General features: G+C 39.1%; 1 protein-coding gene across 3 annotated transcripts in view; it reads right to left on the reverse strand.

Moving 5' to 3' along the window:
* Nucleotides 1-22,197, reverse strand: part of atp13a2 (ATPase cation transporting 13A2) — a 72,249-nt gene that overhangs the window by 23,160 nt on the left and 26,892 nt on the right. The window contains exon 1 of one of the 3 annotated variants that reach the window (XM_051949333.1): nucleotides 464-555. The exons of the other annotated variants lie outside the window; for them this stretch is intronic. The gene's annotated coding sequence lies outside the window, so the exon portion shown is untranslated. Of the gene's footprint in view, nucleotides 1-463; nucleotides 556-22,197 lie in introns of those variants that run through there. 3 annotated transcript variants of the gene reach the window in all.

The following is a 22,197-nucleotide window of genomic DNA, read 5'->3' on the forward strand; positions in this document are numbered from 1 at the left end:
GACATTTCATACACTAAACAACTAATACATCGTTCGACAATGAAAAACACTGGTAGCCACAGCCATAATGTCTAGTAGGAATAAAGAGCACAAAATGAAAACGCCGTAAAACGAGAGGAAAAAATAGAGATAGTGCGAGATACAAGAGGCACCATAAACTGTAATGAAGTCAGTAAACGCACCACGGTACGACCGAAACACGGAGCTGCTCCAGAAACATTAACTTTTACCGCATAGACAGGAGAGTACAGCGACCCACAAAATATTCCAGTAAACTCAAACTACAGCCAGTAAACGGGAAAACTACACAATAACTTGCGGGATAAAATACGCCATAAAGTGCAGTAAGGTTAGCCGTTTGTTTGGGAAAATAGTCGCTTCCGCGTCCAAAGATGTGGAAAATGTCGAAACTAAACCGAATTCCTTCATGTTAAAGCAACATGCGAGAAGAAACTGACCTTACCGTCAACTACAGACCGTGAGATGAAAAAGAATATGGTCCACAAAGTAATTCAGAGGACACATATATGTGAGAGGTGTAGCTGGTGGATCCCAGCCTGAGGTGAGTTGTTGTTGTTAGCTTCCCTACTACCTGGATAATGCTCATCAACACCTGCTCCTCCGGCGACCAGTAAAACACGAAAAGTCCTCTTTTCAGCAAAGAAATACGGAGAGAATGCATATTTGTTCATGTTTGTTTTCTTTCACAGAATATTTACTTTATTAAGTTTTTATAAAATATACACTACCGTTGAAAAGTTGAGAACGTTGGGGTCGCTTAGAAATGTCCTTATTTTTGAAAGAAAAGCATTTTTTCATTGAAGATAACATTAAATTAATCATAAATACAGTTTATACATTGTTAACTCATTGGCTGCCAGCCGTTTTCAGAGCAAAGAGCCCCCTACTGCCAGAGTTTTTAAGAATTTTGACAGATTTTTCAAGATCTACAGAATATCAAGTTTTAAGACTACATAAACATTGAAGCTATCGAAAGAAAGTGTAGATTCTCTTCTTTCATCAGGAAAAAAAATTGTTTCTAGCATTTTCGGTTCTAAAGTTATCGGCAGCAGAACATAGGGTAGTTTCAGCAAAAACACCTGTTTTTGACCAAAAAACAGAGATAACGAGCTTTTTCTGCAGAGAGGCACATCAATCACTTTGATGCCAATATTTTTTGGTTTAGTGACATCCCACACAACTGAACAGTTGTTTACTTATATGAAACAACGAAAACAACTCGCAAAAAGCATTTTGAGGTCAACTTTTTAACCTTTTGTTAGCTAAATCATTTATTTACAAACAAACAACACAAGTCAACATTTTGGTTCAGAACAATGTATCTTACAAAATATAAACAAAATATTTTTAGGTGTGTGTGTGTGTGTGCTCGCTCTAAACTCATCTGACTCGGCTTCGTCAGATGAGCTCAAGAGAGCGGTGGTGGCGAAACAGAAACCGAAACCTTGCGCGGCTTTGATCGCCAGCGGCTGTTGGCAACGGCACTTTTTGCTGTCGCCCCACCATGGTCACTGTCTTTGTCATTCTTTTGGCCCACCGCAACACTCTCACGTTCCAAAACTCCAGGATTTTCACCGACAAGCTCCGACAGACTGTCCTGCAGCCCCCCCAGTCAAAAAACATGACTGACGTCTATAGACGTCAATGGCAGCGAATGAGTTAATATGGTAAATAACTATTCTAACTGGAAACTAGAGCTCGACCAATATGGATTATGGATGCCGATTCCAATATTTGGCAGAAAAAAATACCGATAACCAATTAACCCTCCTGTTGTCCTCATTTACAGGCACCAAAAAATACTGTTCCCTTGTCTGAAAAAAAATCCCAAAATTCAGCAAAAATATTCCCTACATTTCTGAAAATCTGCAAAACCTTCAGAAAGAAAATTTAAGTAATTCCTTAAAAGTATTATATAAAACAAAATCCCCCAAATTTGGCAAGAAATTTCTTGTAAATATTTTTAAAAATTAGTAAAAATCTTCCAAAAAATCCTTAAAATATCTAAAGTGGTTACATATATATCAGTAAAACTTCCAGTATTTTCTTTACGAACATTCACAAAAAAAAAATCAACCAAAATCCAGCAAAATTTGCAGGATTTTGGTTGATTTTTTTGTGAATGTTCTTAAGAAACATTTTTAACATTTCTTTTTTCCACCAAATGTTCAAAAATTTCCCAAAAATGTTGAAAATGTGGACATCCGAAGTTTCATTGTGAAAAAAAAAATATATATTGCACATTTTGAAACTTTAAACTAGGTCAGTTTTGACCTGCAGGACAACAGGAGGGTTAATCAGCCGAATAATTTAAAAATATAATGAATAAACTAACTTTTTTTTAGGTCCCTTAACACTTACAACAACAAAGATATGAATTACAGCCAGAACATTTTACCTTTTACAATACTTTGTCCTTTAATATTTGTTTAACTTTACAACAGAGAGGAATTTTCAAGCAGAAAAACATGCAACAAAGCATTACACCTCTGGGAAATTATATCACTTTTAAAAACGTCTAGACATTATTAATGTGGTAAATGACTATTCTTGCTGGAAACGGCTGATTTTTAATGGAATATTTCCAGCAACCATCACTCCTGTGTTCTAATGCTACATTGTGTTAACTAATGGTGTTGAAAGGCTAATTAATGATTAGAAAACCCTTGTGCAATTATGCTAGCACATGAATTAAAGTGTGAGTTTTCACAGAAAACATGAAATTGCCTGGGAGACCCCAAACTTTTGAACAGTAGCGAAAATATTTTGTTTTTTTAAATGTGTACTTATTTAATTCTTGTATTTTTTTTATTGCTGCTGCTCTTACTTAAATGGTTGTATTTATATAGCGCTTTTATCCAAAACGCTTTACAAGATACGCCACATTCACCCATTGATGGCGGAAGCTGCCATGCAAGGTGCTAACCATGACCCACCAGGAGCAATTAGGGGTTCAGTGTCTTGCTCAGGGACACCTTGACATGAGCACGATGGGCCGAGGATCGAACCAGCAACCCTCCAATTACAAGACAACCACTCTACCCACTGAGCCATGCCACCCCACTAACACCCCACTGAATACTTCCATTCATTACTTTTTTCTACATATATAGCAGACTTGAGAAAACACACAAAGAATTCCAGTGTACCCGTATTGGAATATTGGAATATCAACCATGCAAATGGCAATAGAACTCTATTCTATTCTATTCTATTCTATTATCATGTGTCACCAGTTGTGCCTTCCTTACCCTTTATACAGGGTAATTCAGGTCCAGCTCTCTGTTTAAAGGGTTAGATTCTATCTGCCTATTAGAATTTCACCTAACAGGATTCAGCAGAATGATTAAGTTGGTGTCGAGGAATACTCGCCTAGGTTCTTACTGTCTTCCTCCAAATGTCTTACCCCTCTTATTTTGACAAATACTCTCTTACTAAGCAGCCCTCCTTGTAGCAGAATTATCGATCACGTTTGTTAACGACAACTTTCCTCTTATAACTGTCTGCACTTGGTGATATTCCTAGGTTCATTTTAGAGGTTTGGAATACTAACCTCAGGGGTAATGTTTAAATAACTCCTTGGACTAAGCAACCTTTAAAAACCATTAGATCTAATGCACACAATCAACTTAACTTTTTACCAGCATGTGGAATAGATGAATCTTCATAATCTCATAAGTCTTCTCTTTAAATGCAATATGGCTTTTACTAAGCAGGTTTAGCAGGGGCACAGCATCAGTTCATGATTAAAAAATTAATTAATCTTGATTATTTCTAACTTAACTAAACTGAGCGTATCTAAGAATCTTCTCTAATTGTAAATTTAGGAGAGAGGGTGGACAGCTCAGCTGCTGCCACGGCATCGGTGTTAACCTGTTTCTGGTTGAACTCCTCCGCTGACCAGCAGACTCGGTACAAAGTCTCTTTGTGGGACGAAGGGTGTTCTCCCTAGGCAGGGGGAGAGGAGAGATCCCGATGGCCAATCGTGGTCTGGCAGTTATCTTTGGTAGCAGTAGCTGAATCGCTAGTGCGGGCGTTCCAGCTGTCTCTCAGTTGGCAAGTGACTATGGAAAGTCCCTGACTCTCCAGGCTGTGGTGAGTCGCTGGGCCTCCTTGCTTCCAACAATGTTCTCAGCGAACTCTGGAGCCTAAGTCCTGCGTTGTCCTCACGTCCTTTGAGCAAAAAGTCCGGTGATGACTCTTCAGAACTTTGGCAATGCTCTCCGTTGCGACTCACAGGCAGTTTCGGGGAACAACTCCGAATACAATGTCCCTGTCTCTCTCCTTTATATCCTTAGCACAAATACATTTACGCACCTAGTATGCTCAGTTGCTTATGTCAGTAGTTTACACACAGTTTTACTCTTGCAACACATACACTTGGTGACACACTCAGTAACTAGCACATACACAAGTTACACACAGTTTGTGGTGATTCCATTGCCAACACATACACATGTTTGAGGAACTCGCCATGACCATATTTGGAAACAGGCCTGGGTTCTGCTGGCCACACTGGACTTCCCCAAACTTTCCCAATGCTGACTTATGTATGGTTCTGTTTTTTCTACACATACATACACCCCGTCAAAAGTTTTGAGACGGATTCTTATTTATTTGAATGAGAAAGTGTCTCAAAACTTTTGACAAGGGGTGTAGCTCAAGACAGATTACTTAAGTTCAAAACACATTCAGTTACATTCAGTCACACATAATCACTTCTTTTAGTCATTCTTTCTTCGTTTAAACATATAACAAATAATTTTAATTACTTTTTCTTAAAAATCAACAGTTTTGGGTATATGTATATTCAGAGGCGTCACTAGGTTTTAAGGACAGGGGGGCTTAGCCCCAGGAGATGCACAGGATGTGAGCGAACATTTAATTTTACAGCTAACAAAAACTGAGAAATTGCTTTTCCACATTAAGATTTAGATTTATTCAGAGATACTTTACTGTGTAAATGTTTTACACCAAAGTGGCCATGACTTTCCCTCACAACACAATAACTCAGAGCTGCCAAGTTGTGACCAGACCTCAGAGTGAGATTTGGTTTGTGCAGGATGCTGATGGGGGGTCTGGGGGCCCTCCCCCAGAAAATTTAGAAAATTACTGATCCTGTTTCCTGCATTCTGGTATATTTTATGAGCATTTTGTTAAAATCTTATTATAGAGGGATAATTAAAAAAACAACATTGAGCTAAAAAAAGGCAAAAAAAAAAAACTGCAACGGCAGGCTGTATTGAAAATAGTTCTTCATGTAAAATATGGATGAAAGTTCTGTGGCTGGATGAGCACAACACATTTCAGCATTTTCCATAAATATCTGCATAACTGAAATAACTCCAGCAACCACTTGTAACATTTGTCTTGGAGGATTCTAATGCACAACAGCTTCAATTTGACCACATCAGCCAACTAAACAATAAAAAGTGCTTAAGCAAAAGCAAAACATCTTTATAACTTAAATTATCTGTTCACTGAACAGAATTACAATCAGACACTAAACTCTGTCTCACAGGAGCAGGGTGACATGAACTAAAAACAGGACTAAACCAGGTCTGACTTCACAGGAGCAGAGTGACATGAACTAAAATCAGGACTAAACCAGGTCTGACTTCGCAGGAGCAGGGTATCATGGACTAAAATCAGGACTAACCCAGGTCTGACTTCACAGGAGCAGGGTATCATGGACTAAAATCAGGACTAACCCAGGTCTGACTTCACAGGAGCAGGGTATCATGGACTAATCCCAGGACTAAATGAATGAATAACTTATTAACGAGGCCCAAAAATAAATAATAAAGACTGTCAACTCAGAATAAATGGCACAATTGTAAACAGGAACAGGAAAAGAACAGGGAAAAATGAATTTTTGTGAGCCATGTTGTACTCCCTGGTGGCTTTTTTTGAAGCCTTGATGATCTCTGGGGTGGGTTCCCATTTATTGCATGGCTCCAAAACAGCCATTTTAATAGTCATAATAGAGGAGAGTGTTCCCTCTAGAGTCACAGTGTTCCTGGTCTTAGTCTTCTTCAGTCCAACCAGTGAAAACAGAGTCATATTAGGTCCAAAACTAGCAAAATTATTTATTTATGTTGTATATTTGGCTTATATATCTCTCTCTTGGCTATCTCCACTTTCCAATCATTACTCTAATAAATAAAAGCTCAAGTTAAATAAGTCTTATATGGTGCACCTGGACTGAAATGTTTCATATTTCATATTCATATCAAGTTCCATAAAAATCCAAGACTGTCTGTATCACAAATGACTCTCTCCTGTAAAATCCTTTAGACTCACCTTTCCAGTAGAGGTTTCTCCCCTCTCACTCTCTCTGCTCCTCTGCCCTGACTCCTACAGGTCAATAGGGGTGGTGGAGTGATTATTATTATTATTAATTATTATCATCATTATTCACATAATCATATGTGAATGAGCTCAGCTCCTGTTTCACTGTGTGTATCTGATGCTGGAGCTGATGCTCCAGAAGGTAGTCACCCCAAAGACAGTATATGGTAAAAAAAAAAAAAAAGATTGCACACCTAACTCTATGAACAACCAGAACCTTCACAGTGCATTTCAGACTAACTAGCTAGCTAAGTAGCAGCATTCTTTTAGAGCTGAAATGTCACTTTTGACCGCAGAACAACAAAGGTAAGACGTGCACAGAGATACAGCAGCATCTCATACTGCCTCCTTTACCAGGGGCTCTCTCCTACAGAGTGAACAAGCCAGGTTTTTATTTGTCAAACAGGGAGCATTTGGTTCATTAATTACATGGGACTTTCTGCTGTTAGCTGGGGGGCTGGAGCTAACTTATTGTTACTATCAGCAGTGATGAATACTTACTCTCCTGAAAACATTTCGCATATCCATTCTTGTTCACGTTCTTCTCCTAATGCTGCTCTCCTCCGTTCTGTGTGCTGCTTGTTCCCTATAAACACATGCTGGAGGTACCAGCAGCCTAGGTTGCAGGGAAAACGTGGACTGGATTTCAGTGATGTGGGCGTGCTCCATATGAACAAGTGGAATGGACTGCATAATGACGCACTGACTCTGACTCTCTACCTTCCACTATGAAGTGAAGAGAAACTAAGATTTATGATCGTATCTAAGTTAAAATGACTGGTTATGTGATTATGTATTTAAACTCATATTCTGGTCACATTATATGGAACTTTTTGGCACTTTTTTGTAAAAAAAAAACAAAAACAACTTTTTAAAAAAATAAATGAACATAAAATTATTTAGGGGGGCTTAAGAATATTTTAGCGGGGCTGAAGCCCCGCTAAAATAGGCCTAGTGACGCCACTGTGTATATTTGTTAGATCTTTATTTATCTGCTTAAAACCTTTGTTACTTCAAAGCTCGCGTCCGGAGTTTCCGTTTGTTTTCAATTTATCTATCATTGTTTAACAAAGCTTAAATGTGTTAGTCTAATTCGATACTATAATATAATGTTAGTATGACGCGATATGAAAATTTATTCATGAGCTCCGCCTTCCTCTCATAGACCCCCATGTTATTCCAAAAGGTTGATGCAACAGGTACGGACCCGTACCTGTAGCATCTGTACTAGAGGTACGGACCCGTTAAGGTCACTGAAGAGCTGGCGCCGGTTAACTACTATTTGCTGCACATTACAGGCAGTTTATATGAATGACTTTGACGGCGAACATTGTATAATTTAACCAAAAATACACCGTCTCCTCTCACACTTTAGACATTGCAGTTTTTACGCTTTTAGACGCCGTGTATAAATTGTTTGAAGTCCAGTTCCTATTAATTAGTTTACCGCGTTCAGTGGTGGAAGCGGCTGACGAACTCCATTGCAAATGTTCCCATTTAATTTCGGACGCTAATTTACAAGATAAAGTTATGGATGTCGAATATGAAACAAACACTCGTGAATGGTGAGGAGCAGCTCTTTAATTCGGCATGAATTAAAAAAACCCACAAACTCGATTTACTGTGATATTGTGAGATTTGTTTGTGGTGATGTAATTCAACAGAGTCCGCTAACATTAAAGTGACTGTGACGTGCAGTGTCTCTGTTGACAGACGCAGAAAATACGTCAGGGTTTTGTTTAAAAATAAACACCGCGCGCACATTTGTTTTGCTTGTGGAGGAGAGAGCATCAGGGATCAGCAACTTCCAGAAAAGTTACCAATCCCACGGCTTGTCAGGCCAAGAGACTGCAGGACGTTTTTTGGCTCGGGGTGCTCGCGTCGCTCACCGACCACGGCCTCCATAGCCCACCTGACGGCTTCGTTTAGATGCCCGACCTCTGGAGGAAGATGTTGGGGCGTCTGGGACATACTCTTCATCAGAGGAGTCATGCAATTCTGAACTCTAGATAGAAATAAATAAACAATGTAACACATATACATGCGTAAATGCACTAAGTTTGATAAACAACGTCATCGAGAGGGATACACGAGTGTAATCACATATTGAAACTTTACTCATTCGTCCTAACAGATTCATGTTATTTTGGTATTAGGACAAGTTAGACTCAATACAGAATTCTAACGGAATTCCTTCATAATTTACTAAATGTACTAAATGTAGAAGAGTGGAAAACAGCAAAACAGGCAAGATGCTGCAGCACTCCGGGCACTCCTGTCAGGTACTGCGCACGTGCACAAATAAAGGGGCGAAATCAGAGGGAGGGTGGGACCAACAGTGTTTTGGGAGACGCTGCGATTCAAACTCCGGACACGAGCTTTAAGGCCTGATTGCTTCTGGGACCTCAACAACTGGACCCAACTTGACACCCTCTTCTTGAGGTCACAGATAGTAAACACCAGGTGGCTTCAGGGGTAGAGGTCCTCATCAACCTCTGGTGCAGAGAGATCGATCATATCTCCCAGTGGCCCCTGAGGGTCATCGATGGTGGTGATTGTAGTAACAACTTCTTCTTCAGTGACGTACATCGGTCCAGGCGAGTGTACCAGCTGTCGATAACCTGCATCTCAGATAGATCAGGCATCGCAGGTTCCTCAACCGGTGTAGGCTGTTCATCCGTCACTACAGGTTTTTCATCCATCAGTGGTGTCGGAGGTAGCGATGTCACAGGTTCCAGGACAGGTGGCGACTGATGACCAGTGTCGACTTCTGCCAGCGGCATCTCCAACAATTTGCTGAGTGCGTCACTATAGGTCCACTGTACTTCAAGTAACGGTGGCGAAGTCTGCTTGCCCTGGGTCCGTCCAGCTGGAACTTCCGGTGGGTCAGGAGACTTCTCTGTACTAGTTACCATCAGGTTGGCTGGAGCTGCTGGTGGTGCTGGCAATCTCCATGGTCGTCCTATGGCGACACATTATCCGTCTGCGACATGAGTGGTGGAGACTCTTTAGTAGTAACCCTCTGGGTATTCTTGACACCATGACTGAAGCTGCTCTACTGAGCTCCACACTGTCTGCGCTGTGGCCTGTATACTCATGTACTGGCTTAGGGAGATACTGGGGAGTCGGGCATCTTGTTTACAACAAAAAATGCCCTGTGCCGTGCTAACCGGGAAATTCCCCATGTAACAGGACTCGCACCAAAAGGTCAGTGTGATATCCCAAAGGCATTTCTTCTCCTCAAATGTACTCCCACATCTAACACAGGCTGCACTCATCTGGAATTTAAGCAGACATAGAAACTTTTGATTGCATTGGTTATATATACACTGACAGTCAATAGAAACTTTGAGACCATATTTTTCAACATAATTTTTATTTTGAAGCCCGAAACTGGATTTTCTTCATATGAATCATTTGTTTAGCATATTGGCATACAGAAACAAAAATCTAAAGTTTCAAGAATGATTTCAAAATAAAGAATTTTACAAAAGAAAACGGCACCTGCCAAACACAAAGTCACAAAAGTCAATACCGAGTATGGCCTCCATTTGCTTCGATGCAGGCAGCAATCCGTTGGCGTATGCTTTGGACCAGGCTTCTGATTGTGGGTTGGGAACAGCCCATATGCCTGGCTACATCACTGCAGCCAGTGCCCGGAGATGTTGTTCATGTAATAGACGCGGCATGATGCTTTTCACTGGACTAACAATGGTGGCCTTTTTTGGGCCTTTATATAGGCCTTCAAAACCCATTCTCAAATTGTGCAGATACTCACTTAGTATTGCTTGGTGTGTATTTGGTTCACTTTTGCAAAGTGACCAACCCATGTGCAATGAATCATGACAAAATGACAACTCATCATTATCTCAACTACCAGGGCACGAGATCATCAGTAAATCCACAATGAATAATTACAACCCCGCTACAAGTAGAATTCTGCGTACATTTCTACCTCGAAGTTTCTATTGACTGTCAGTATATATTTCTGTAGCGTAGCAAGCAAGCGAACAGACAGGGCAGCTTTTTGTTTCTTCTTATTCAGCCCTGGTATCTCTTTTGGCGTGCCGTTGAGCCAATACACGCAGCCAAGGGGACCGCAGGGCCGGTGGTGGAGTCTGCCCTGGGCTTCTTGCCTCTCCTCGTTTTCGGGGAAAGAGGGCTCCGTACAACATGAACCAAACCGCTCCAATTACCCCCCTATCTAGCAGCAGCCAGTACATCACTGCTGTAATACACTAGCCTACGCCGCAGAGAGTAATGGCGCCTAACTTGAGCAGCCAACGCCCTCTTCCTCTTTCTTGCAGCGCCATTGCCATCGTGGTCAGATATGCTAGCAGGAGTACCACAAGCACACCTTCGTAGGCAGCGCATCCACTTCATGGGTCTGTAGAACAGGGCAGCGAAATCCAAAATTGCCCAGGAGACTATAGCTGCCAGAGAGGAATATAATCCACCTTTCATCAAAATTTGACAGCTCCCAATCAGAAGCTGCCACGTCACAAGCCCCACCCCTTTTGCGGGAAGTCCCTCCTTACCACGCCCCCTTTTACCGGAAGACCGTCCCTAACTGACCCCAACGTCACATCTAAAGTCCCTCCCTAACCGTCAGCGGCTTATCTAATCGGTGCAGACATGACCCCTCCCTCCTCCTACCCTCCCTCCCTCCCTCCTCTAACTGACAAAACTTTTTTATCTAATCCGGAGCAGAGGCATCCCTGTAAAACAAAATTTCTGCATTCTTATAGACTCTACTGTCGTCCATCCTATGACAAAGTTTTTTTTAGCAGTCTTTAAATGAAACCCGTGAAATTTAAACAAATAATCTGTGTTAGCTTTTTCTCTAGCTTTTCTCCTCTGTCCCTTTCTGCATCCTCTGAACCAAAAATGCTGTTGTCCAGTATTTGTCCCCCTATACCTCTCACCAAGACCTGAGGTGACCGTCTGAACACAAAAACCCTACCTCCCCTGCCTTCGCCTTAACTGACAGGAAGTCCCACCTCGCCACGCGCATTTAATATATTAGATTATAATAACTAACAAACACAAAATTTAACAAGACTGAACACAAACTTTGAACCTAACCTCCTGCTAATGTGTAACCTTGAGTGTTGTAAAGGTACAGAGCTTACATGTAGCATCACATCATTGCTAGAAACTGCTGCAGTATTTTTCTATTAGTACATGGCACATGCCACTGCCACGTATAGACGGAAACAATGAAATGGGGATACTGACAGCAAAGTATTTTTTTACTATACACAGTAAATATTAAAAAATAATTAATGCATAAAAACTTTTTGAAAATTTCTGTAATAATTAAATGAAGAAGGAAAAGAAGGTCCTCTGTTGGATGGGATGTTCACACTCCTGCATATATGTGCGTGTGTGTGTGTGTGTGTGTGTGTGTGTGTGTAAGGACAGAAGAGGATATTTGCCGATCAGTGATTCAACTAAGAGATGTGTCACCATCATATTCAATAGAATAAGCCTGGACATTTCAAGATCCTAAGAGAGTTAGTGTTTCTTAACCTTTCTTTTAGTTACATTTTTTCATTAACTTGTAAATGCAAGCTGGATTATCGACTTAAGTCTCAAGTGTTTTTTTGAGGCAGATCAAAAATGTAAACGTCAACATAGTTTGAGATGAAATGGTATATTTCACGGGTCACTTATAGAATCAGTATCTTCAAATATAACTGGATTTAATGCTTTTGTACTGATATACTAAGGTTCAACTTCATATTACAACCATTTTCCAACTTTTGTATCTGATTAAATGCTATTTAGAGGCAAATGGAATTAATATTTTCAAGGAAAAAGAAAAGCATTACATTTTGCTAATGTTTTGCATTCTACTCAGCTCTGCTCATAATAACAATATTTATCACATAACACCTGCCAGCAATCAGCAATATAAAACAGTACCACAAAAAAGTACAACTGGGTGATTCTCATGAACATGGTACAACTTTTAGCGAAATTGAAAAAACATTAATTACACAATTTTTCCACCTCTTTTTATAAAATAGGATCTCATGTCATTATTCAGTTTGAAATTAGAAAGTATATTCACATTTTTTAGGTATTTTCAGACGTTTTTCTTGAGACTTTGAGAAAATAAATTCATTACCGTAACATGTTTTTAATTACGAAATATGAAAGAACAAAACTTTTTTTGCCTTTTTTTTGACAACAAAGACTTTCTTGTGATCAAGGGTAGTGGGTACCACAAAAAATTTCTATTACTAACAAATCATATTATTTTTGTACAAACATTTATTTCATCTCCGTAACATGGAAACAATTTTTTACATTGATTTTCATTGTGTTTTTGGATATAAACATTGCACTGAAAAAACAATAACACAATAGTGAAAAGGCTCTTTCACATTTAATTAAAAGATTAGAAGTTATGAATAATTAAATAATGTAACTGTAAAAATTCATCAAAAAATGTACATTACGGTAATGAAAAAAAATGTAACGGTAATGAATAACAATGTTTCGGAAATGAACACTTCAAACTTAACTACTTTAATTAAACAGTAAACAATAAACAGTTCTATTTAAACTATTTTATTTCTACTTGTATGTATGCATGTTGTTATTTTCATCGTTTTTACCCCCCCCCCCCGAACGTGAAATGTTTAAGTCCAAGTCCTGAATATAAATATAATCACAATGTGTGAGTCTATATCATTTTGCTAAACTTTCAGATCAAATTTAATATTGTTTTCGTAAAAACAGGCAGTCAGGGGTGAAGACACAGTCCCATGTATATATGCATTTGGCCATTTAAAAACCTGTATCTGAAACATGTTCATGATCAAAACTTTTTGACCCATAAAAATATTAATTTCATGTCCAATTTACCTTCTTTTCCTCCTATGTCCAATTCTTCAACCATCACTATGTACAGGCATGTCATTGGGAAATTACCAAATAAGTGAATCCTTGGAAGCAAGGGAGCGGAGCGACCGAGCCGGGGGGAGGGTTTGCAAGAAACTTTTGAAATTTAAAGGCTGAAATGGTGCATTCTGGTGAACTCTGACACCTAGAATTCTTTAAACATGAAGGCTTAAAAAAAATGTCTGTATGGGACCTTTTAGGCACTAGGAACTTGTGGGGCAATGCCACTGGGTTGTTGCATGTACACACTACCGGTCCCGTATGTTTGGTCCTGTTGTCGTGTCTCTTCCCTCCGCCGGGTGAAAAATTGCTCGGCATTTGGTGGTTAGAGCGCTTTTATCACAATTTCTTTGCATGATTTTTCGTTTTCATGTGGTCTATCAGCGCTTGGCATCCTCTGTCGCTGTATTTTGTCTCATCGTATGTGAACACGATGTACGCCAAAGGAAACATTGCAAGCCAGCGCACTGTTGACAACTACGTGCGATCCAACTCTATACCCCTTATACCCCATATTTTTTTCTCATCGAATTTGGGCAATTCACGTTGGGTCTCAAAATTGATACCTCGATACACGAATTTTCGCGTATCCACGACCAAATAACATGCCTGTATGTACCATATCTCACAACTGTAGCATAAACTCAACAAAAACCTCCTCTTTCTTGCTTTTCCTGATTGCAAATGACTCGCCTTGTGGCACACCGTTCAGAGATTTCACGCAGTAAAAATAGCATGCTTTTCTGTGATTGGCCGAGAGCGGGTCATGACCCGGGCGCGTGATCAAGATTCAGGTGGCTCCAACTATTTCCGACGCCTGCCGAGAGAAAACGTTTGTTTTCTTATGTTATCGCTCGGGCGTTTTCATGAAAAAGCAAGTCGAACCCTTTTTTGTTGTTTTTTACAAGAAAAATACAGCGCCACTGTGGCTCACACGGTTCAGAATGACTGCGCCATCCAGCAAAACGATGCGCCAATGGCGTGGCGATTGGCTAGCGCAAGCCTAGCTGAAGGAGGGATTTTGTTTATTATGTTTTGGATAGCTCTTTTATTTTTGTTGTATCTGTTTGAATTTTCTCTCCATTTTTTTCTTTGCTTCTGCAGCTGTCTGGGTGTGAGGTCTGCTGCTGCCTTCAGCAACCCTTTTTCCTTGCATTTTTGATATCTGTTAAATGAGAAGTATCCGTTAAAAAGTGCAATGGTATGTGTGGGACTGTTCTTAAGCTGTTTTCACTTGATCAGCAGTTGGTGCTTCGCTCACCACTAGGTAGAGATCAACAAAGTGTTTTTACTGCTGATCACGTGAAGGCAGCTTTGCAGTCACACACACAGATTCACAAATGTGTGTTCTGCTGTTCTCTTTCCCTTATTTAGGCCTACCTTTCTTTCTTTTTTTCAATACTATATAAATTTTGTCTGTTTCTCCACCCTAGCTCTTGATGCAGCCCTCTTATTTCACTTTCTTTTGTTCTTGAGGAATTTAGGTTGGCTTAAGTCAGTAAAACAATATGGACAATAATAAACACTTTAATCATTGTATAATAACAACATTTATGAATAGTTTATGTATTCTAAATGTTTTCTTATTTTTTTAAAGAAACTGTTAATTACCGTAATCTTATCTTTCATTACTGCAACAGGCCTCCACATTACACGGTAATGAAAGCTACGCGTTACGGTAATGAATGACATTTACCTAAACTAGCTTAAAATGGCAGTATGCTATAATGCCTCAGCAAAAATTTTTTAACCAGCAGTGTCAGCTCTCTACTACTTTCTTTACAGTATACTATCTAATTGAAAACTTTTTAAGAACCTATAAATAAATAAAGATTTTACACAACTGACAACACATTTTGTTGTGAGACCACAATCAGTTCTTAAAAATAAATGTTGCAATGTTCCATGTAAGTAATATTTTTGTACTGTAAATATACTTTTTGGATTGAAATTCTCTCGCAACATTTTTATTATAGTTTTAGCATATGGTCACAACGATTATTTACTAGCTCTGGCCAAAATTTAAAAAAAAAAAAAAAAAAATTTTAAAAATCCATGATTACCATTTCAATGACAGATATGTCATCTCAAGTGTGAGAAAATGAATCCAAACACTCCCTGGCTGATCACTGTCAGCACTGTGTTGAATGTCAATCTCATCTGATGTTTGAAAAGAGCAATTGGCCAAATAATTGGTAAAAATATATAACAATGTATAATTTACGTAATAAATTATGCTATAAACTTTTTTATGATGCTTATAAACTTCATAAACTTTCTTTATTTACTTTATTTCCATTGTTATTACTGTTGTTGTTTGTGACTGCCTTGTGATCAGTTTGGTGTGTGAAACCTGTGAACGCATAACAGACATGTACCATATTCAGTCAATCTTCTTTTCCTTTCGGCTTTTCCCTGCAGGGGTCGCCACAGCGAATCAATTGCCTCCATCTAACCCCGTCTGCTGCATCTTCTTCTCTCACACAAACTACCTTCATGTCCTCTTTAACCACATCCATAAACCTCCTCTTTGGTCTTCCTCTAGGCCTCCTGCCTGGCAGTGGGAAACTCAGCATCCTTCTACCAATATATTCACTCTCTCTCCTCTGGACATGTCCGAACCATCTCAGTCTGGCCTCTCTGACTTGTACCATATTCAGTCAATAAAGGATGATATTCATCCTGTACATACAATGTTGCAATAGTAACTACAATTTATACATATATTACTTTTATGACACGTTAAATGCATGAAGTGAAGAAGTCAGTAGTGTCTGTCTTGGCACATACTTGTGACGGCTTGAAGGTGAAGAAGCGTGTACAGGCAGGCTGGAACAGCTGTCCTTACTGTCCAACCTAGAATACAAGTCATCGTAAGCCCCTTGTTTGGTCTTTGCCACCTATACTTTCACCTTACACTGCATCTCCCTGTACTCCTGTCTACTCTCTTCAGTCCTCTCAGTGTCCCACTTCTTCTTAGCTTCCTCTTTCTCTGGATCCACTCCTGCACCTCCTCATTCCACCACCAAGTCTCCTTATCTCCTTTCCTTCCAGATGACACACCAAGTACTCTCCGACCTGTCTCCCTGATCACATTTGCTGTAGTTGTCCAGTCATCTGGAAGGACCTCCTGACCATCCAAAGCCTGTCTCAACTCTTTCCTGAAAGTCATACAACACTCTTCCTTTTTCAGCTTCCACCATTTGGTCCTCTGCTCTGCCTTTGCCCTCTTCATCTTCTTTACCACCAGGGTCATCCTACACACCACCATCCTATGCTGTCTGGCTACACTCTCACCTACCACTACTTTGCAGTCACTGATCTCCTTCAGATTACACCATCTACACAAGATTTAGTCTACCTGTGTGCTCCTACCTCCACTCTGATAGGTCAGCCTATGTTCCTGCCTCTTCTGGAAGAAAGTATTCACTACAGCCATTTCCATCCTTTTTGCAAAGTCGACCACCACCTGTCCTTCTGCGTTCCTCTCCTGGATACCAAACCTGCTCATGACATCCTCATCATCTCTATTTCCTGCACCAACATGTCCACTGAAGTCTGCACCAATGACAACTCTATCACTTCTAGGGATACTTTGCATCACTTAATCAAGGTCCAACCAGAATTTCTCCTTCTCCTCCAGCTCACATCCTACCTGTGGAGCATACCCACTAACAACATTGAACATCACACCTTCGATTTCTGGCTTCAGGCTCATCACTCGATTTTGGTAAATGTTTCACAACTGAGAAAGACGTTCATCGTGCGGTGTTGATGGCAGTAAACATACAGCAAGACTCAGAAGATTCATAAATGATGATCACATCAAGCCAAACAGCAAAATTAAAAGAGTCCGTGTGTTCCAGAAAACCACTACTTCCTCAGAGAGGGAGCTCCAGAAAAAGGCTGTACATCAAAGCCCTTTTTTTTTTTTCTTTATTTTTTTTGCATGCTTTACAAAATTTGAAATGATGACAATGCTTAATGGTTGTTTTTGTTCTGTATTTTCAGGGAATCACGTTGGAAGACTTCATGAGAACACCTTAACTGTAAGCCTGGTGTGATGAAAATTGATGACCTTGTTATTATTTTTCCCACAATCGTCAGTGTCATGCCATGTCTCCCCACAGGCAGTGGTGAGAGTGGGTGTGTGTCTGTGTGTCTGTGTGTCTGTGTGTGTGCTTGTGCAGTTGTGCGCCTATACGGAGGGAGGGTGGGATGGGTCTTTTTGTTTTTAATGTTTTTAAATGTTGTAAAGCACTTTGCGTTACATTCTTTGTATGAAAAGTGCTCTATAAATAAAGTTTGATTGATTGATTATTAACACTGAAACATGGTTTTCTACATACATTTGCTGCTCCTTCATTTTTAGAAGGGTAAATGGAGAAAACACTTTAAATTCAGGGGTGGTTTAAATATAAAGTTTCTAAAGCTTATGTTTTCTTCCTTTAAAGCCGAGAGAGAACCGCCAAATGCAATCGATCCAACGTAAAATCTCATTTTAGAAAATGTAACCGTTATCAATTGTGGGCTATAGGACAAAAAAAAGTAACAGGCTACTTTTTCACAAACATCCGGAAAAGGGATATAAAGTAAAAAGTATGGCTATTGTGACAAAATAAAACAATGAATTAACATTACACAGCTCCGACTCAAACAGAAAGGAAAAAGTTCTGCATTTGTACATCTGCTTTAAATACTACTACAATTACCAAGGTGAATCTATTCCGAGTACACTCCCAACATTTCAGTAAAATTTCACCGGACCGTCCCTCCGCATCTTCAGCATCATGTCAGACAGAAAATAAAAATAAAAACAAAGAAGCATGCAAGACGTTTTTAACTTTAAAACTTTGTTTCCAAAATTCAATGTAACTGTCTATACACTTTACAATATCACACAGCCTGACATCACAAAGATGTCTTAAACATTTTGAATACATCTTCGGCCCAAATAGCAATTCTCGCATGTAAAATGGCTTAACACTGGTTCTACCACGACTGTTGTTCTTTCAGCAGAAAAAGTGTCACGATTAAAATTAAATTCAGGACTTTTCCCACAAAGCAAGCCGTATTCTCTACATGCTAAGTTTAACGGTTCAGTGACACAACGGTAAACCAAGCATACGGATATCTGTAAGAAAAAAAAACATCTGATGTAAAGTTAGATCTTCATTAATACATTTAAAAAGTGGCGTGTTTTGAAATCAAAAATGCAAAAGATTTTCCTGTAAGGATTGTTTTAAACATGAAGCTGCATGTCCAGTGGGTACGGAAAGTATTCAGACCCCTTGAAATTCTTTACTCTCTGTGTCAGAGAGTGAAAAATTTCAAGGGGTATGAATACTTTCCGTACCCACTGTATTGTACAACATTCAGTGTCCAACAAAACCGGTAATGCACCCAAAGATGAGCAGGGTGAAAAGTATCAAATATCTCCCACTGATCTTTCAGAAAAAAGCCACGACTGATAATTTTACATAATCACACAGCCCATCGAGAAGACGAGCGCACCCGGTGCTACATTACACACTCAGTGTACGATTTATGTACAATTTACATTCATAGTCTGGACGTGTGCGCTTGTGACATGACAACCGAGAAAACACTATTGTGCACTGTGACAATTTCACTTGAATAAAAACAAATTCTAATTTCTGGGGAGCTTGTCACTTCTGTTGAGAAAAGGAAGAATGAAAGGCTAGCCACCACTGAACAGAAATATTGCAGATTATGGAGCAAGCAGGAAACTGGATTTGGCACAGTCAACACTGCTGTCTCAAATGGCTGGAGCTTCAATCTTTGTCAAGTTATGAGCATGTTGGAGGCATGCAATACAAGTACAAGAAAGAGTGAGATATCCAGGTAAGTTCAGGATGGAAATGTCACTTCAGTGGGCGTGATGACTGCTATGAGTTAAGACTTCTTTACAATATGTGAAATGTGGAGCTGGGAAATGCATAAACTAGTTCTGCTGTTTGGTGAATTGTCTCAAATGTCACTCTTCCAATCAGTTTACATGAACTCAGCTGTATTTTGTAAGTATTATTACAGTCATTGTAATGTAATTTTTAAAAGTTTTTTTTTTTTTAAATATTACAATCTATGCAGTTTAGAAGGGTGCCTATTACTGGACATTGTTTCAAATGAAACTCGTGCATTGCAGGTAGCAGGGTGCCTGGTTTACATACTACATACTGACAGATGGACAGCACCCCTATCAAACAACTGCACACTACTCCTAGGTTCCATTTGGACGATCTCAAAAATGTCAGAATGGGTAACTTTGCTCTTCAGTGCAATGAACGGCATCAAGGTATCATTGGCAGAATGATGTGTAAATTTACAGAAGCACGCTCAACCATTGATGAATGCCTTCAAGCCGTCACAAGTATGTGCCAAGACAGACACTACTGACTTCTTCACTTCATGCATTTAACGTGTCATAAAAGTAATATATGTATAAACTGTAGTTACTATTGCAACATTGTATGTACAGGATGAATATCATCCTTTATTGACTGAATATGGTACAAGTCAGAGAGGCCAGACTGAGATGGTTCGGACATGTCCAGAGGAGAGAGAGTGAATATATTGGTCGAAGGATGCTGAGTTTCCCACTGCCAGGCAGGAGGCCTAGAGGAAGACCAAAGAGGAGGTTTATGGATGTGGTTAAAGAGGACATGAAGGTAGTTGGTGTGAGAGAAGAAGATGCAGCAGACGGGGTTAGATGGAGGCAATTGATTCGCTGTGGCGACCCCTGCAGGGAAAAGCCGAAAGGAAAAGAAGATTGACTGAATATGGTACATGTCTGTTATGCGTTCACAGGTTTCACACACCAAACTGATCACAAGGCAGTCACAAACAACAACAGTAATAACAATGGAAATAAAGTAAATAAAGAAAGTTTATGAAGTTTATAAGCATCATAAAAAGTTTATAGCATAATTTATTACGTAAATTATACATTGTTATATATTTTTTACCAATTATTTGGCCAATTGCTCTTTTCAAACATCAGATGAGATTGACATTCAACACAGTGCTGACAGTGATCAGCCAGGGAGTGTTTGGATTCATTTTCTCACACTTGAGATGACATATCTGTCATTGAAATGGTAATCATGGATTTTTAAAAAATTTTTTTTTTTTTTTTTAAATTTTGGCCAGAGCTAGTAAATAATCGTTGTGACCATATGCTAAAACTATAATAAAAATGTTGCGAGAGAATTTCAATCCAAAAAGTATATTTACAGTACAAAAATATTACTTACATGGAACATTGCAACATTTATTTTTAAGAACTGATTGTGGTCTCACAACAAAATGTGTTGTCAGTTGTGTAAAATCTTTATTTATTTATAGGGAAACCCAAAAGGTCCTGGTCCAAGAAAGAGAGAGTCATCATTGATTGGCATTTTAAGAGATTCCTCATTTTAAGAGATCTCTCAACTCTTTTAGTGGGCTTATGAGGTTTTTTTTTTAATGTGATTAATTGTCTTGATGGTTTGTTGTGTAGAAAAACAACATTACTGTTGTCAGGAGTGTAGCAAAAGCAAGTGACAAACCCTCAGTTTAGGAGTATATGTGGACTCAGCATCACTTTAAATAAACATTGACTTGAGTTCACTGAACATCCTGTAGTTGTACTTTTTTGTGGTACTGTTTTATATTGCTGATTGCTGGTAGGTGTTATGTGATAAATATTGTTATTATGAGCAGAGCTGAGTAGAAGGCAAAACATTAGCAAAATGTAATGCTTTTCTTTTTCCTTGAAAATATTAATTCCATTTGCCTCTAAATAGCATTTAATCAGATACAAAAGTTGGAAAATGGTTGTAATATGAAGTTGAACCTTAGTATATCAGTACAAAAGCATTAAATCCAGTTATATTTGAAGATACTGATTCTATAAGTGACCCGTGAAATATACCATTTCATCTCAAACTATGTTGACGTTTACATTTTTGATCTGCCTCAAAAAAACACTTGAGACTTAAGTCGATAATCCAGCTTGCATTTACAAGTTAATGAAAAAAATGTAACTAAAAGAAAGGTTAAGAAACACTAACTCTCTTAGGATCTTGAAATGTCCAGGCTTATTCCATTGAATATGATGGTGACACATCTCTTAGTTGAATCACTGATCGGCAAATATCCTCTTCTGTCCTTACACACACGCACACACACGCACACACACGCACACACACGCACACACACACACACACACACACACACACACACACACACACACACACACACACACACACACACACACATATGCAGGAGTGTGAACATCCCATCCAACAGAGGACCTTCTTTTCCTTCTTCATTTAATTATTACAGAAATTTTCAAAAAGTTTTTATGCATTACTTATTTTTTAATATTTATTGTGTATAGTAAAAAAATACTTTGCTGTATTTTTTTGTAAGCTCTGTACCTTTACAACACTCAAGGTTACACATTAGCAGGAGGTTAGGTTCAAAGTTTCTGTTCAGTCTTGTTAAATTTTGTGTTTGTTAGTTATTATAATCTAATATATTAAATGTAAAACACAAATATAATGACTGTAATGATATAACATTCATTTGTGATAAAATAAAAATGAAGAGGCCTACTTCAGGGCCTGTAAAGCACCTCAGTGTTTCAGCCACAGTAAAACAGTCTGGTGTCTAATGGTGATCTAAATTCCTATGCCCTAAATGAATGTACAGCTTGAATTATGGCTTTGTGGATATAGGCTGTACCTCCAGCCTCCTTTATTCTGGTCTCCTCATTTCCGTTTACGAATGAGCAGCTAGTTCTGTTTTGTTCCAACAGTCAGCCTGACTGCAGCCTCTCTCGGCAGGAGTCTCCGACAAAACAATCAGCAGTATGGCAAGAACTATAACTGTTGTTTAAACTATATGTTT

This window comes from Acanthochromis polyacanthus, chromosome 6 (genome assembly GCF_021347895.1).
Source record: "Acanthochromis polyacanthus isolate Apoly-LR-REF ecotype Palm Island chromosome 6, KAUST_Apoly_ChrSc, whole genome shotgun sequence".
Taxonomy (NCBI): Eukaryota; Metazoa; Chordata; class Actinopteri; family Pomacentridae; genus Acanthochromis; species Acanthochromis polyacanthus.